Below are 16,420 nucleotides of genomic sequence, written 5' to 3'. Positions count from 1 at the left end.
GAGACCGGGAAGCAGGAGGGCTGGTGAGCAGCATCACGGACATCAGGGAAGAGCCAGAGGCGCCGGGGAAAGGGCAGCCAACAGCCACTTGTGCCCTCCCAGAATGCTGTCCGTCTTTAGGGACAAATGAGATGACACTGAAGAAAAGCACCCTCTTATGGCCTGTTTAGTGGTAAATACAAGGCTGAGTTTTTAATGAAAATCAGCAATAAGTTTTAGTCACTTAAAGACAAAAAAAAAAAAAGAAGTAGGAAAAGGTGCTTAAAAGAGGCAGAAACATTGTATCTAAAAGCTCAGAATCTGAAATGAGACTGGCACAAGTTCACATCCAACTCTGTCATTTAACTATTGTCTGACCTGAGACAAGTTCCTTAACCTTGTTGATGAATGGAAATAATGGAAAAGGTGGAAAAAATGGAAGTAATAATACCAACCTCGTGCACTATTTTGAGTCTACAATGAAATCATCTATGGTAATTGCTTAGCACAATGCCTAGAACATTCTAAGGCTTTTAACCAGCACATGCTGCTGTTGCTTATTGCTGTAGTTATAAAAAGAGAGAATGAATCCCTATGTATGACTTGAAAAGAGCACAATAAAGTATTACATATTGATTTTTTCCTTGTTTTAATTGTTCTGCATGACTTTAGGGTTTAAAAAGGGCAGTTTCTTAATTTCTTGGCCAACTCCCCGAATCTTCCTAGGGAGCAGCATCAGGTGATGGCTTCACCAACCCAGAGCATCTGCTCACGTTCTGCATGAGCAGACGTGTGATCTCCAAGTACTTCAACGAAAAAGCAAAATAATGTAATGATAAGATTTGGCACTCGGTCTGTGTTTATTTCTGAATGATTATTTTGACATTTCAAGCTTACAAACAACATTTGGCAAACTTGATATTGCTGAAGAAAATTAATTGGAAAAATTGGTACTTAAAAATTTTAAGATTCCCAGAGGTAGGGGTTGTGGGGTACTCCCCCTCCACGGCACTGTTCCCTTGGTGGTGGTGGGATGTGGAACCCAACCCTGAGCTTCCAGTAAAGCTAAAGCCCATCAAAAAAAAAAAAATTTTTTTTTAAGAATTCTTTTTCCATCTGACTCTTTTCTGAACACAGTCTACTAACTGAGCAATCTTACAGTGCTGTTTTTTTTTTTTTCTAAAGATTTTACTTATTTATTTGACAGAGATCACAAGTAGGCAGAGAGAGAGGAGGAGGAAACAGGACTCGATGCGGGACTCGATCCCAGGACCCTGAGATCATGACCTGAGCTGATGGCAGAGGCTTTAACCCATGAGCCACCCAGGTGCCCCTTATGGTGCTGATTTTTAAAGTGAGTCTCTTTTGGTGACACCTGCTAATTTCTGCCCTGATAGTTTCTAATAAGTCAAACTTCACAGATGAAAAAGAAGTAAAAAAAAAGATGAAGATTCTCTTTTCCCCTCCACAAAACATTTTGTTATTGAAAGATTTCAACTCTATCTCTCCAAAGTTACTACTCAATTGTAAATCACTTTCAGAGCATAAGCTAATACATGAATGTCAGAGTTGGGTTTTTTTTTTTAATTTTTAATTGTTTTTCTTTTGAGAGAGAGTACAAGTTTGGGAGGGGAAGGGCAGAGAGAGAGAGAATCTTAAGCAGGTTCCACGCCCAGTGCAGAGCCCAACTTGGGGCTCAGTCTCACAACCCTGAGATTATGACCTGAGCTGAAATCAAGAGTTGGTCACTTAACCTACTGAGCCACCCAGGTGCCCTTGTTTTTGTTTTAAATGACATGTTCTGTCTTTTTCTACCAGGAATGAAAAACGTTATTTTTGGTTTTTTTTTTTTTTTTTTGTAGTTAGTTGTTTTTCTAAAATACCTTGGAATGGATCTTCACTTACTTTTTATAGTTACTAAAATAAAATAAAAATCCTTTTTAATTTGAGGAATGAGGAAGAGGATCATCTGTTCATTATGGGGAAAAATTTTAATATGTTGCTTCATTACTTCAAATACCTTACTATCCATTCGATGAATGAAAACCTACCCAGAAATAAAGCTTTTAAAATTCCTGTTCAGACCAGGCATATATTAAATTGTGATGTGCCACAAACTGATTAGGACTTTAACATATGAAAATGAATTATGGGGGCACCTGGGTGCCTCAGCCAGTTAAGTGTCTGCCTTCAGCTCAAGTCATAATCCCAGGGTCCTGGGATCAAGCCCCACGTCAGGCTCCCCACTCAGCAAAAACCCTGCTTCTCCCTCTCCCCACCATCCCCCCTCCTGTGATCTCTCTCTGTCAAATAAATAAAATCTTTAAAAAAAAAAGAAAAGGAAAGAAATTATGGGATTCAGAAGTTGAAAATCTATCTAAGGAATTCATAATTTTATGAGGCTTTGAATTATAACCATTATTGATTTTAGGTTGACTATCCCTTTATTGTCAGGCAAATCTAAGAAGTTTTTGAGGGGAGAAATTATTTTGAAGTTTTTATTCTTGGGGCAGTTTGGCACTTAGCATCAAAGCGCCTACAACTTGCAAAATAGTGGAGAAGAAATTAACAGTGCTTGGCAGTGTGGAAAAGTCCTGTACTGTCCCTTTTCTCCTTTAGAACTTAATAGTTGGTTTACCACTTGGGTACTAATCTGTTATAGTTTAGGCACCAACTGAATATGTAAAACAAAATCTGTATTTAAAGATATTTCTGGGGTGCCTGGGTGGCTCAGGTCCTGATCCCAGGGTCCTGGGATGGAGCCCGCATAGGGCTCCCTGCTCAGCGGGGAGCTGGTTTCTCCCTCTGCCTCCCCCCACCCCACCCTTGTGCTCCTACACTCACTCTCTCTGTCAAATAAATGTTTAAAATGTTATAAATAAAATCTTTAAAAATAAATAAAGACATTTCCTTTTTGGGTTTTCTTTTCTTTCTTTTTTTCTGCTTTTCTTCCAACTTCCCTCCCCCCCCACCCTTGCCTCCTCTGGGGAAAGCTTACCTCTTCGTAGTTCAAGAGTGGTTTCTAATTCACCTTGAGAGGTAGTGTATATTCTGAAAGGCGGTGTTTCCTGAGTCAGATCATTTGTTTAACATCCCTTGCCGATCTAGAAGGATTCTCCCTCAGGGATCTTTAGCTGTCTTGTATCTCTTTTGCAAAGTCAGTGGGCTTTTCTCCTTCTCTCCTTAAGGACTCACTGGCATGAGGTCGCCGGCTTCAGTATGTATGGCTTCTTGTCTGAGGCCCCCACGCTGAGCTCCTGTATGCTCTTCCTCCAAAGGTCATGTCCGACACAGTGTCCCCACTGTGCCGGGTCACCGGGAACACAGGATGACCATTTTCGTTCATCATTATTCGCCTAAACTTAGAGATAAGAATGCCCCTATTGATTTCACCCTCAGGTTTCCCCTATAAATTGTCGCTATACTTACCGAGTAATTATATGTTTTCATGCCAGAGGCATGTGTAAGAGGTAAAGATGAATTCTCCGCTTTTCAGTTTGGGCAGGACATTACCGAATACTGATCATGGTACAAAGCATGGCTGATAAAATCTCCTTATTTCTTCCAGTAGTTACACTGAGACAATTCAGGCATGTACAAGATCAAGCACTCACTAGACCATTTTTTATTTTTCATTTTTTTGACATCTGTGGGTTTCCATAGAACTCCAGAAGGGCTGTGCCCTCTTTTAAAAATTAAATTAACTAAAAAGGGAAAGAAAAAGAGCCTGCATTTTCTGGGGTTTCCCCACAGGCTTTTTATCTGTTTAAACTAACAGGGATTTTTCGCATATTGACATAAGCATTCATTTGCTAATTTCTTGGACATGAAACTGCATGGAGCCTTCCCCAGAATCTTGAATGGAGCTGAAATTCTTGGGTCCTCAGGGCTGCTCAAGTCCTGCATCCTTCCCTGCACACAGACGGTTTTTCCTCCTCTATCTCCTTAGATAAAAGTCAGTACTGATCGCCTTAAGGAAAGAATGAGTTAAATGGACCAATATTCTAGGCGTGGATCTAAAAACCCAGCCTTTTCAGAGGCCCCTTAGCACCTGCAGCAGCAAGGTCATTTGCACATACATAAATAAATAAATTAACAATGAATAAATAATTTAATCCCGGCCACACAATGCCACCTTGCAGATTTGATCCTTTGCAGCTCCCAGTGAATCTGTCCATTTCTAATTCTTTTTGATAAAGTCCTCAGATACTCGCTGACGGTCAGGCTCATTTTCTCATTGTTTTCGGTTGATTAGCTCTGTATGACCCAAGGTTGCCCTTAAAATCCACGTCTCTCGTGAAGACTCTGAAAGTCCTTCTTTTTAGCAGCCCCCCCCAAAAAGGATGGACAGCGCCTGCCCTTTCCCCACACAAAAGCCTGGAAGGTTTCTGTCACTAGCTTCCTTCACCCAAGTGCAAAAGCCGCTCGTTAGGGGTACCGGGTTTTCGTGGCTTCTCTCCCCCTGCCCTTGGGTGTGCCTGGGTCTGGTCTCCTGGGCCTCTTGGCCCTGCTCGGTGCCCTGTCAGAGACAGCACCAGGCCTCGGCGCCCACCCACTCTGTCGCCCGGACTGTTACAGGGTCTTTTGAGAAGCATGCTGGCCTTCACTGGGGAGTTGGGGGTGAGGGGGTGCTTTTTTTCTTTTATTTTTTAGTGCTTGGGAGGTTGCAGCCAGTTTCTTGCACTCAGGCCACACATTCTGTTTGGGCTGCGGGCACAGAGGCGGGAGGAGTCCTGTCTAATTCACAAGTCTCTGTGACCCTGTCCTGTGGGCTGGGCCTTCATTTCCTGTAACTGAGCTCCCCTCCCCCAGGATCGCCACTGCCCATTCACTGGTCATTCTCTCCCCTCCTGAGGGGGCAAGCCTTTATTTATTTATTTTTTTTTTTTTAAAGATTTTTATTTATTTATTTGACAGAGAGAAATCACAAGTAGATGGAGAGGCAGGCAGAGAGAGAGAGAGAGGGAAGCAGGCTCCCTGCTAAGCAGAGAGCCCGATGCGGGACTCAATCCCAGGACCCTGAGATCATGACCCGAGCCGAAGGCAGCGGCTTAACCCACTGAACCACCCAGGCGCCCGGGGGCAAGCCTTTAATTAATGGGGACCAAATTGTGATTGATGGAAAAATTCAGACACTTTATTTTTTTTCTTTTAAGATTTTTATTTATTTATTTGACAGACAGAGATCACAGGTAGGCAGAGAGGCAGGCAGAGAGAGGAAGGGAAGCAGACTCCCAGAGCCCGATGAGGAGCTCGATCCCAGGACCCTGGGATCGTGACCTGAGCCAAAAGCAGAGGCTTTAACCCCCTGAGCCACCCAGGTGCCCCCAAAAAATTCAGACCCTTTAAGTCAATTGTTCAGTATCCTTCAAAATTCCCGAAAAAATTTTGCATGATTTTTAACTGTCAAGACTAGGGGATTTTCAAGATTTTCTTTGTAATTTTTTTTAAAGATTTTATTTTAAGTAATCTCTATACCCAGCATGGGGCTCGAACTCACAACCCCAAGATCAAGAGTCACGTACTCTACTGACTGAACTAGCCAGATGCCCTTCATTATAATTTTGCTTCTTCTTTCTTCTTCTGGACCATGGAATTAAAAACTAGCTATGTTATGTGGGGGTCTTACAATTGTTACTTTTTAGTGATGGTGAGTGTCTTGAGTACTTAAGGGAGATGTCAATGAAAATTTCACCACTCAATGAAAATTTGAAAACGTAGCCTCCGCAACCCACATGGAAATCTGCACAAGTTTTATAATCTCCTCATATATTTCCTTTTATGTGATACAATTTTAAGAATGGATTTTGATATACATGGGTGCATTTCTAGGTCTTCCAGAAGGGCAGATAACTTAGGCTGAACTGTCAGAGCCCTTCAAGAATTCAGTTCCATCATCTGAATCCTAAAGAAGTAAGAAATCGTGGCTCCAGATGAAGTCAGGATACCTTGTCAGTGAAACCCCTCAGCTCAGAAAGCTCTGAAAGAGAACATGGTGTGCACGGCGCACAAGAAGACGAACACCAACCACAGTGACATTTCGTGCGTTGACAGTATTCCCAGCTCAAATGAATCTTCAGGCAGCAGACACCAATGTCATGAGTTTATATCAGTCTGTGTCATCTTTGAAGCTGTTTTTTAAAAAACTTCATCCTCTAAAAGATACATCATCTGGGGATGTTGACAGCGATGAGAAACTGTAACTTCATAATGCTTGCATCACGAGTTTGTGTTGTGTGTTACTGTTTTCCCACAGTTAATGCTGGGAACACTGGGGCAATTGGCAGTATATATTACGAAGGAGAAAGGGTTGTATCTTTTTTTTCAGGGGAGGGGCATCCGGTCTTTTTGATGAGAAATCTCCGGTGGATGTTTCTGAGCCTGGTGAAGAGCAGTTCATGAAAAAACCAGAAAGCTTCACACTCCCAGGAGGAAGACTGTAGTGAACAGACAACCCCAGGAATAACAAAAACTGCGACCCACAAACCCATCACACACTAAGCCATAAAAGCAATTTTAGCTCTTTCTTATTTGGAAAGCAATAAAGCATTTCCAATTTATGGAATAAGATAGAGAGAGAGAGAGGGAGAGAATGCACATGAAGAAGAAGACTCCCCACTAAGTAGGGAGCCCCATGCAGGGCCCGATCCCAAGACCCTGGGGTCATGACCTGAGCCAAAAGGAGATGCTTAACCGACTGAGCCACCCAGGCATCCAGAGTCCACATCTTTTTTACTCCTTCAGTGTCATTCCCTCATTACTCTGCTTCTTTGTAAATAGCCCCAGGTGTTCAGGCTTCGTACTCCAGAATACAGAGCTGGCCCTTGGGTATGAGCCCCAGTGAAAGCAGGTTGGACTGTTTTTACAATGTCCTTTGGTTCTGCTGTTTACACCAATCAGACTTGGTAATAGGAAATTCTTTAAGTTCAATCTTGCTCACTCCAGCTCCGCTTAGTGGTTAGGGTAGAATTTTTCGCTTGTTAGAAGTGTTTCTTTGCTATGTCTCATCATCTTTGTCTACTCAGAAGCCCTTGGAAATGGGTGGTCTGAAGCAGGCTTGGAATATTCTTATTTAATCTAGCACTCCTAGACTCTAGTCATACCTGAACACCTCAACATTTGTCATACTCAGTGAACACCCACGCAGCCAGTACTTGCAGAAATAACTCAACAGAAGAAATATCTTATTCACTCTTAAAGCAAACAATAAAATCGTCCTTGGCCTTGTGGAGAGGAGTAAAACGCAACATCCTGACCCATCCTTATTGTGGAACAAAGCACACCAGGATGAGTGGGAAAGATCCTGAGCTCCTTCGAGAGGCCAGCTTCACGTCCCTTCTCATCTGACCTTAAGGTCTTCTTCTGAATCTCATTTCCCTAGTGACGGGAGCGGTAAGCACGTCCATGGACCAAAGACCTACCTGAGCAGTGGAGGGCCCCTCTGTATAGGCTCCTCACCTCTGCGCAGGGTGCTCAGAATGGAGGGAAACGATAACTGGGATAACTTTGGGGTTTGTTATTCAACAGGTGATTGGAATAGTCAGTACTTCCCATATGAGAAAAGCCTGCCACCGGCCATCTTTATCAGACACATCGCCAGTCTCTGAGCTGTATGGCTGGAGACAGCGGTCTACCGGGTAAGTATGGGGCTTACTAAACTTGTAAATTCAAGGACTTCTTTTCCTTCCAGGGCGTTTACTACTTGTTTATTGATCTTGTAGATGCTGCTGTGAAGTAAGCGAATTTCTGTCACCAGGGACTTTTGGTGGTATTTCTGGTGAATTTCAATGTTTTTTTTGTAACCGAAATAAAAGTTGGATTTAGTTCTGAGGTTCTTCTTGTTGCAGTTGAATTAAACTAGTATGTAGAAAACAAAGCTTCCTTTATTCTTTTCTTTTTTCCTCCAAAAGTTATTTAAGATCATTAAAAACTGAATTTCCAAAAATTATCATAAAAAAAGGATTTAAAGATTTAGATGAAGTGAACCTCATGCATTTCGTGCAGGAAAAATATATATTCTTTTAAAGAGGTAAGAAGCCTTATATTGTTTAAAGAGCCTCTTTTTTAAGGTCACACTATTGCACTGACCTTTTTTCCTATGGTTTCATTTCTTTTCTGAATGTATATTTTCACCCAAGAATACATTCTAATCTAGTTTTGGGGGGAAATTGATCATCTTTTTAAGAAAATTAAATTATTATAATTCATAATTATGCATGATTCGTGCATGCTTTCATCTGATGGAGTTTATTGAAAGTGTCCCCTCTAGTATAAGCAGCTTGCTTTTCTGTAAGCCCTTGAAATCGTGTGAAGACACAGAAAACTCAATAGCCTGAAACTGAGCTGGCCTCTGTTTCTACACATGTATTTATCCTAGTTGCTTTCCAAATTAGATCTCTCATTGTTGGTACAATTACAACTCACAATATTTTGTTTGAAGGTTTGATACTCATCCTGAAATAACATAAGGAAAGATCCATCCTCTTCGGGAAGCACTGATCACAAACCAAGATAAGACCCTGAACCTATGGTGTTTGTAAGACATTCTGGCCACTCGCCAAAATCCGTCTGTGTTCCCAATGTCAACATTAGCCCCCCTAGAAGAGGCGACAGCTACTTCCAGATGTGTTCCAAGACACTCACCTATCATACTTGTTGACAGAGTCTGAGCAAAGGTAAGACATCACAGCCCTTCCTAGTCCTGGTGAGGCCTGTGAGCGGCCTGAGCCTCTGCCTACTGCTGGCCAGGCTTCTCTGCTCCATTCGCCGTTGGGCCTCAGGACTAAAGCCGGTGATGACCAACCATTGATTCTGGCCTCCCAGGCTGAGAGGTTCAAAGGACATCATGGCAGCGAGTGTCACTTGCTAGGATTTCTCCCTCAATAGGAAATACTCCACTGTTCATATCTGTCACACCACTCCTGTCCTCACAGGGAGTGACTCTTAGCCCAGCTCTAAAACTCAGTATGTAGCTTCTGGTTCCCCTCACTCTTTCCAGTGAATACGGGCTATATTTTGTATATTCTTTTTATTATTCTGCTGTTTACAACCCACTTTTTCTTTCTTTTTTTTTTTTTTTTTTTACACAATTGAAGCTGCTCCCCAAAAAGAAATTCACTGAATATTTAAAAAAAAAACATGTTTAGACAATTTAAGTATAATTGCTTTTAAGCCAGCTGCCTCGTCACTTAATTTGGACACAGGAGAAAGATAAATAAAGGCTTGGGGCAGTCATGGGGTCTTGGGCACCCGAGGTACATTGGCTTATTATGTTACGTAAGGATAGTTGGATTTGTGGGCCTGGATTAAGTGTTAGTTTGTATCAGTCTTTTATTATGAAATTGATTTTGGCCATTTTCACCTCTCATTAGGAGAATTTTATTTTTGTTGCTTCCTTTTCTCCTTTGGGCTTGACCTTGGAACTCTTCAGTTGATACTTAATGTGAAGTTGTTTCTTTGGAAGGGGGGGGGGCAGTGGTTGGTAATAGCTGACTTAAAAACCTCATGAGCTCCCCCTGCTGTTTCTCAACTGCAATACAAGCCCCGTTCCGTTTTAAATCCTAGAGGCTGATAAGTGGAAGAACTGGAGAGCCCTTTCTGGGTTTGCTTGATCTCAGAGGCAGAAAATATGCTTTTTAACTTCCTCCTGAAAGTTAACCAAATCAGAAAGGAAAGACAGGCTTTTTAAGCATTTTATCCAGGCTATCTCTTAAGCTAGGAAGTGGGTCTATACCACTTTGGAAAACTGCCAACAAAGAACGAAGAAATATATAATCCAGTGACCTCATGCCTGAAATGGATGGGCTTAACTTGGGAGATTGTTTTTAGTCTTTTCCTTTTTGATCTGTAAAGGTTTTGGGGGAAAGTGTTTTTAAAATAAACCCCTGATATAATTTCTGTTGTGTTTAATCTTTCCCCCCAACACTTCTTGAAATTTGTGGTCCGATTTAAAGGCATGCACCTAAATTTAGTGTGACTTTTCAAGCTAAAGATAATTAAATAGCACACAGAAACCACATTTGTCAGTCAGTATTTTTCATATAAATGTGCACGTTAATAGGGTACCATACTATATCACAAATTAAAAACATCAGAAGGTACGCTTTCATCAGACTACAGATACATGTATTGGAACACCTGCCAGTCATTGGTAGGATGGTGAGGGAAACGGGTTTCGGCCTTTGTGAAATGCATAGTCTATTGGGGTAGACATTCATGAAACAAAAACTCAGATAAAAACATATTTAAAAACTATGAGTGATTTGTTGGATATGACACCCAAAGTAAAGCAACAAAATGAAAAAATAAAGATAATTTGGGCTTTATCAAAATTTACAATTTTTGTACCTGAAAGGACACTATCAACATAGTGAAAAGACAACCAAAGAATGGGAGAATATACTTGCAAATTACCTATCTGATAAAAGGGTAATATCCAGAATATATAAGTAACTCCAACACCTCACAGCAAAAAACCAACAAAATTTAAAAATAGACAAAGGGGGCGCCTGGGTGGCTCAGTGGGTTAAAGCCTCTGCCTTCAGCTCAGGTCATGATCTCAGGGTCCTAGGATCGAGCCCCACATCAGGCTCTCTGCTCAGTGGGGAGTCTGCTTCCTCCTCTCTCTCTGCCTGCCTCTCTGCCTACTTGTGATCTCTCTCTCTCTGTGTCAAATAAATAAATAAAATATTTAAAAATAAAAATAAGCAAAGAACATAAATAGACATTTTTCCCAAAGATATGCAAATGGACAATAAACATGAAAAGACACCAGACATTTATCATTGGAGAAATGCACTTCAAAACCACAATGAAATGCCACTTCACCTTTAGAATGAAGGCAATTATGAAAACAATTACCCTTTAGGATGGGAATTATAAAAACAAACCAGAAGATAACAAATGTTGGTAAGGATGTGGAGAAATTGGCAAGGGAGATGATGACACAGTGCGGTCTCTGGAAGACAGTATGTGGTACCTTATAAAATTACAAATAGAATTCCCATGTGATCCAGCAGTTCCTCTTCTGGGTATAGGCCCCAAAGAACTGAAAGTAGGGCTTGAAGAGATGTTTGGACACCCATGTTCCCAGCAGCATTACTCGTAGTAGCCAAGAGGTGGGAGCAACCCAGGGGCCCATCGACAGATGAAGGGAATCACAGAATATGGACTGGACATAGACGGGAAGAGTATTAAAGAGAAGGAAATTCTGACCCATGTGAGAATGCAGACATTAGTGGTTACGTGAAATAAGCCAGACCCCAAAGGATAAATGTTTACCAGTTCCACTTAGGTGAAATACCAGTAGCAGCCACATTCACAGACAGGAGAATGGTGGTGCCAGCCAGTAGGGGTGGAGGAATGGGGAGTTGTTGGAGGGGCACAGAGTTTCAGTGAAGGGAGCCGGAAAGATTCTGTGGGTGGACCGTTGGTGTTAGCCGCCCAGCCGTGTGAAGAGACGGAATGCCATGGAGCTGTTCACGTAAAAATGGTTAAATTGGTAAATTTATATCTGGACCACAATTTAAAAGCATCATGAGGAGTAATCTGAAAAGACAAAAGCAACAGTTTTCTCCTATTGGATGTTCAGTGGCTGAGTGTCGGGGCAGTTGGATTTAGGAGGTGGTCCAGGAAGGTATTGCTGACACCGACAGGGAAAGGGAGAGCGAGCGGGGAGAGCGTGGGAGGCCCACGCTGAGAAGGGCCGCCACGCGGGGGGACGGGGAAGCCCTAGCAGGTGGGCAGCCCAGGGGGACACGTGGGGCGCGCAGGGAGGAGCGTGGGTGGCTGGGGCTCAAGGACCACATGTTGCCTGCAGACTGGCGAGGCCTTTGGACTCCGTGGCAGCCGCGACAGGTTAGTGAAGTCCTTAGTGGAGGAAGAGAGGAAAATAGGATCTAAACTCCCTGTAAACAGGCCGCTCAGACTGCTCTGTGGAAAAATGAGATTTTTGAGGAGCCGTTAGGCCGTGCAGCGTCCTGGGTGGGAAGTAGTGGCTTGGCCAGGGAAGACTCCCCCAGTTCCACGGTGTGTCACTGCCGTGTGAGGTGCCAAGGGCGTGTCACTCAGCCTGATTGCAAAAAGAGGATCTATTTATCCTTCCTCAGGAAAAATGGACCACTGAGGTGCTTTTGATTCCTCAGAAAACAGCGCTGCGCACATCTTGGTTGTTAGCACGACCCGTGCTGGTCCACTGTCGTCCCAAGTCAGAGGTCACTGACGCCAGGGACAGGCGACTGCTGTGTTGCTTGAAATGCCCCTGGGCCCAAAGTGCCTTCAGATGATAAAAGGTAAGACGAAGCTCCATTTCAGAATTTTCAGCGAGGTCACTGGAACAGTTTCACACTTTAAAGTCCTCGTCGCCCCCCCTTCAGTATGCTCGTCAGTCGTATTTGGTAACAAGTGGGGGGCAGGCGAGCGCGTCGGGGTGGAAGAGGAGAGAATGTGTGGGTTCCCGGAGCTTCGCGGGTGTGGTGTCAGGGAATGAACTCGCAGGCCAGGCCAGCCTTGGCCTAAAGCAGTGAGAGCCTGGTGCCTTCCTCTGTGTCACAAGAGCCGTCAGAGCAGCGAACTCCTAGGGCCCACGGCGGGTGTGCACCGACACTGCGAGCAAATCCGTGTCTGACCGCCCCGACCAGCAGGTGTCCGAGGGCAGGGAGGGAGCCCCAGGTGTCCGAGGGCAGGGAGGGAGCCCCAGGTGAACGGCGCGGCCACCTGTGGTTCCTCCCAGGGCAGCGGAGCCGCATCAAACCTGAGCCTGTGGCAGCCTCTGGACCCCGCTGCGGGAGCTGCGGGAGGAGCGGCCCCCAGTTGACCACCAGCAACATCCAGCCTCGGAGAAACCGGGGCACACGGACTGGGCTCCCCAACGGATCAACGGTAAGGAACTGAGCGGGTTGGAGGGGAGATTTTATAGATTGAAAGAGATTTAAAAGGCGTATCAAACATTTTTAGATGAGCAAGACAAAAACTAAGCTGTATCATAGTCCAGGGATGCACATTTGGGTGATAAAGCTATGTTTTAACACCGAGGTAGGGGCCCCCGGGGTGGCTCCGTTGGCTGAGCAGCTGCCTTCCGCTCGGGTCATGATCCCGAGGTCCTGGGTTGGAGCCGCACATCTGGCTCCTTGGTCAGCGCCGAGCCTGCTTCTCCCTCCCCTCTGCACTCATGCTCTTTCTTGTCATCTCTGTCACCATCTCTGTCTCTCTCAAGTAAGTAAATAAATTCTTTAATCCTCATAGCAAGTACTTGCCGTAAAAGGCAGGACAGTGGGTAAGTAGCTGGGGGGGGTGGGGTGAGGGCTTGGAACCAGGGTGAGGCGACAAGGAAATGGCAGCGTTGTTTCACCTGCCGGGTAGGTAAGGGTATCCGCCTTCAAGCGCGCTGTTAAACACGTTTCATGCCGTTTTCTGCATCTTTATTTGATTTTACAATAAACAGATTTTCAAAGTTCTTAGCAAGCATTTTATGACCATCTTTTTTTTTTTTTAATTTATTTATTTGACAGAGAGAGACCACAAGCAGGCAGAGAGAGAGAGGAGGAAGCAGGCTCCCCACTGAGCAGAGAGTCTGATGCGGGGCTCGATCCCAGGACCCTGAGATCATGACCTGAGCTGAAGGCAGCGGCTTAACTCACTGAGCCACCCAGGTGCCCCTTTATGACCATCTTTAATCTCTTCCCTAATGTATGATGCTCTCACCATCGCCACAGAGCAATTGGCCAAGTTTCCCTCGGGGTTTTATTCTTGTGCGCAGGTAATTCACATTCCTGAAACCACTGTTAACTCGTTCCTGTGTTGCTTTCATAAGCTTCTGTTTCAGTGGCTGCTTGTGGTTCAGTCTTTGGGTTGCTTCCACGACTGTAGGTAATGCTTGTCACTTGTTTAGTTTGGAAATTGAGGTTAGAAAATATTGCTTTAATTTAATAGTGACACACACACACACACACACACACACACACATATGTAATATATATACTGGAGTGCACCGGGTAAAGAAGGGAGCTGAGGAGGTTGTGAGGGTGGTGGAACAAGTTTCTAGAAGAAAGGACCAAGCGCATTTGCAAAGGCAGCAAAGAGCTTGACTAGTTTTGGAAGTCAGAGTTGTAACGGGTAGAACAGGCAAGTTGTTTAGACCCAGTGACCCTTCCTACTTAGAAAGACTTAATTTACCAGAAGGACGTTGTTCAGAGAGCTGTGACAGAACGTCACACATCCTGCATATGTGCCGCCCTGCTAAAGAGACGCTTCAGGTGATGGGGTTTCTGGTTCCTGTCTCTTCGGTGCAATAGTTACCGGATGATCTTGGGAAAAATTTCAAGACTTTGGTCCCTCTCACACTGGATTTACCAGAAAGGCAGATTTTAAGGCGATTTTGACTGGCCTAGGCAACCTCCTGAGTGAATATGAGTGTGAAATGCTGGGAAGGAGACATGACTCTAAAGGAGATGGAAGGTGGGTCAGGTCAAGAGAGCATGAAACAGTATGTTTATATTTACTCATAAAAGAATGTACCATTTGGGGGCACTTGGGTGGCCCAGTCGATGACGTGCCCAGCTCTTGATTTGGGCTCAGGTCATGATCTCGGGGTCATTGGATTGAGCCAAGCATTGGGCTCTGTGCTCAGCCAGGAGTCTGCTTGAGGATTCTCTCTCTCCCTCTCTCTCTGCCCCTCCCCCTGCTCACCCATGCTCTCTTTCTAACATAAATAAATCTTTCTAAAAATTTTTTTAAAAACAATTTTTATTTATTTATTTGACAGAGAGAGCCACAGTGAGAGCGGGAACCCAAGCAAGGGGAGCGGGAGAGAGAGAAGCAGGCTTCCCGGAGAGCAGGGAGCCCAATGCAGGGCTCGATCCCCGGACCCTAGGATCATGACCCGGGCTGAAGGCAGACACTTAACCAAGCCACCCAGGGCCCTCAATCTTTTTTTTTAAATGTACCATTTTTTAAAATAAAGAGAATTGTAAAATGACAATTCTTTCTACGTTTGCACGGACTAGCTTTTAAAGGATACATAAAAAACTGGTAATAGTGATTGCTTCCCAGGAAAAAGCATAGGATGGCTAGGCCTGGGGAGGAGGAACCCTGACTTTTCACTCTTAACCCTTTTGTACTTTAAACATTTTAAATCATATTCGCTATTTAAAACTCATTTTAAAATTAGTGTGTGCACAGTAAGGTTTTAAGGAAACATATAAAAAATGTGCTTATAACTACATAATGGTATTATGGGTGTTTTTGTATTTTCCTTCTACTTTCGAATGTGTTTATAGCCTTCTGCAATGAGTACCTATTGCTTTTGTAATTAGTCTTGTAATGTTACATGAATTGTTGAAACCTGCATTTTAAAGATTGTGTGTTGGGACGTCCAGCCACCGAGTTTTAAAGTCCTGGAGGACCACAACTTTGTACAAGAAGAGTATTCTCAAGCTTCCATCCAAACCCTGCTATTCTAAGAAAGTGCAGAGATGTTCCTGACTTGTGGCGGCTGCTGCAGAGAAGAAAGGACACTGGGAAGCAGACATAGACATATCATAGTTCAAATCCCAGCTCTGCCCCCAAAAGAGACTGTGTGCCTTAGGACGGACTCTCTGAGTTAGCCCTCATCTGAAACTCGTGAAGATGAAATGGCACGACAGCATGTGAAGTGTGCTAAGTCAGGGAAGACAGCAAGGACTGCCTTTGGGGAACTGGGCTCTCAGTTTTCATCAGCTCAGCTACGGCCTCCCTGAACAGTGTGTCCGCAGCTTAAGACATGTCCCCACGCCCTGCTCCATCCCCAAGCTGCTCCGAGCTCTATTTAGAACTTCTGGAGCTGCCCCTGTGCCTGGTACCTAGCGAGTCCTAACAACGAAAGATACCTTCCTTTCTTCCATCTTGATGTCTTCTCTGACACAGAGAGGAAAACACGAACATTAAGGCAGGTTCAAGGAAAAAGAGACAATGAATTGACAAGATAAACTTTTTTTTTCAAAATATCCAATATTACTAATAGGTCATCAGTTTGAAAGGCAGTTGCTTTAGTCTGTATAACAATCCCATGCAGACTTCAGCCGTAATAGCTAAGTTCCTGGGTATAGACCACTGGCCAGGCACCCGCTGCCTTAACTGTTCTCCCATCCCCTCTACGGGTAGGTACTGTCGGTCCATTTAACCAGGGAACTGAGAACAGAGCTGTTAAATAATTTGTCCGAGGTCATACAGCTAGAAAATGGTGGCGCCAAGACTCTAACCCAAGCAGTTTAGCTCCGAGCTTATGTTCTTAATCGCCATGCCTCTTGGTGAGTGTATTTAATGCTTCAAATCACGGTGCTACTTATTTTAAAAGTCCAGAAAAAAACATACAGACAAGAGCATCATTTTCATATGATTTTGTCCATGTTTCTGAAGCCATTTCAGAGAGAGATGTGTAGGCGTGGGCTCAGTGCTACTGCAAGTA

General features: G+C 43.9%; 2 long non-coding RNA genes across 3 annotated transcripts in view; both read left to right on the top strand.

The window, feature by feature from the left end:
• The window catches only part of LOC132006553 (uncharacterized), a 41,459-nt gene extending 32,816 nt beyond the window's left edge, over positions 1-8,643 (top strand). The window contains exons 3-4 of one of the 2 annotated variants that reach the window (XR_009401134.1): positions 7,507-7,616; positions 8,420-8,643. This is a non-coding gene — a long non-coding RNA (uncharacterized LOC132006553). Of the gene's footprint in view, positions 1-7,506; positions 7,617-7,700; positions 7,813-8,419 lie in introns of those variants that run through there. The other variant, XR_009401135.1, reaches the window with a different exon arrangement.
• Positions 8,644-12,095: 3,452 nt separating this feature from the next.
• LOC132006348 (uncharacterized) lies at positions 12,096-13,683 on the top strand. Its single transcript, XR_009401067.1, has 3 exons — positions 12,096-12,269; positions 12,710-12,858; positions 13,488-13,683. It is a non-coding gene; the product is annotated as an uncharacterized LOC132006348 (long non-coding RNA).
• The last annotated feature ends 2,737 nt before the right edge of the window (positions 13,684-16,420 follow it).

This window comes from Mustela nigripes, chromosome 18, assembly GCF_022355385.1.
Source record: "Mustela nigripes isolate SB6536 chromosome 18, MUSNIG.SB6536, whole genome shotgun sequence".
NCBI lineage: Eukaryota > Metazoa > Chordata > Mammalia > Carnivora > Mustelidae > Mustela > Mustela nigripes.
This window is presented reverse-complemented; position numbering and strand designations above follow the sequence as displayed.